Source organism: Limulus polyphemus, unplaced genomic scaffold, assembly GCF_000517525.1.
Source record: "Limulus polyphemus unplaced genomic scaffold, Limulus_polyphemus-2.1.2 Scaffold3510, whole genome shotgun sequence".
NCBI lineage: Eukaryota > Metazoa > Arthropoda > Merostomata > Xiphosura > Limulidae > Limulus > Limulus polyphemus.
In genome coordinates, this window is record NW_013669120.1 from 67,965 (window position 1) to 69,441 (window position 1,477).

The window sequence follows — 1,477 nt, forward strand, 5'->3', positions numbered from 1 at the left end:
CTATGGTATTAATGTAGTAATTTATGATTTTTTTTTTTTATTTTTTAAAAAATATAAATATAAAAAAAAAAAAAAATTTTTTTTTTTATTTATTCAAATGTATATATACAAACCTAAAAAAATATTTTCTTTCATATCCCCCATGTGCAAATTTTTTAAAGGCTTAGCAATCTACATCAAGCAGCAACAAAGTACAAAGGTCGTAACTAGAAGAGAATTGTTTGCTTTACTGTTTTAAGAACTTATTTCAAAATAGGAACAATCTATATACATTATTATACATGGGTTTATATATATATATATATATATATATAATGTATAATAACTGAAATGTGACTGTATTTTACAAAATACTAGTCTACTAAAACACAGCCAAGACAAGTTACTTTGTACAGACCAAAGGTCAGTTTTATATAATTTCATAGGGTAACATGAGTGCATGTCATTGTAACTTCTGTATTGTTAACCAGGAGTGGCTGAAAGGTCAATATAATAAAAACAATAAATAAATATACATAAATGTATAATGTTATGAGATTTCAGCTATTTAGTCTAAACATTTATGTTTGTGTTATAATTTGTGTTCATTCTAGAATGAAAAGAGGCATAATTTATATTTATTTCCTAATTTTTTTCATGGTGGTTGCAAAATCAGTCAAATCTACTGAACCCATACAGAGATTAATTACTGAAAATATCAGATAAAATATGAAGTTTTTCCTTAAGATAACTTTGATAACTATCTGGACATTATAAAGATTTCACGTGTGAAATTTCACATATGTGATGCATAAAAGTATTTCTAATTTTAAAATGAATATTACTTTGCATGATAGATAGGCAACATGCGAAAAGAAAAAATGACATGAGAAAAACATTGCTTTATAAACCTTAAGTCTTAGTAAAAAATTGATATTTTGCATATGAAAGCATTGCAAGGTTCACTGATAATCTGCCAAATTTCATTAACATTTGCTTACTAATTTAAATGTTATAGTATGAAAACTATAACAAGCACAAAATGGTTACGATGTCAGTCCCAGGGACCAAGCTCATGCTGAAAGTGTTAAGGGAAGACAGATAGTTACACTAGACTCATGAAAATGTGCAGATTTTGGTACAGTTTACAATTAACACAACATACAGGTGAAGAAATATGCATGCTCTGGGTGATAGTAGACAATTCTTGCTTGAAAAACTATGCTACTGTACAAACCTGTTGGACCACAACTTTAAGAATTAGTGGCAGTCTGTCATGTTTACTGATCTCACACCAATGTTGCCCTTGTTTATACTTACCACAGCTATCTCAGCTAATACTGCCACTTGAAGTCAGTATATATATATATATATATATATATATATATATATATATATATTATTATACACTAACTAACTAACTACTACTAACTACTAGTACGGTTACTACTACTAACAAACTAAATTAATTAATTATTACTAACCAACCAAACCAAAC

The 1,477-nt window shown here is 27.3% G+C and overlaps 1 protein-coding gene across 1 annotated transcript in view; it reads right to left on the minus strand.

The window, feature by feature from the left end:
- Positions 1-1,477, minus strand: part of LOC106469481 (failed axon connections homolog) — a 40,425-nt gene that overhangs the window by 17,576 nt on the left and 21,372 nt on the right. The window lies entirely within an intron of this gene.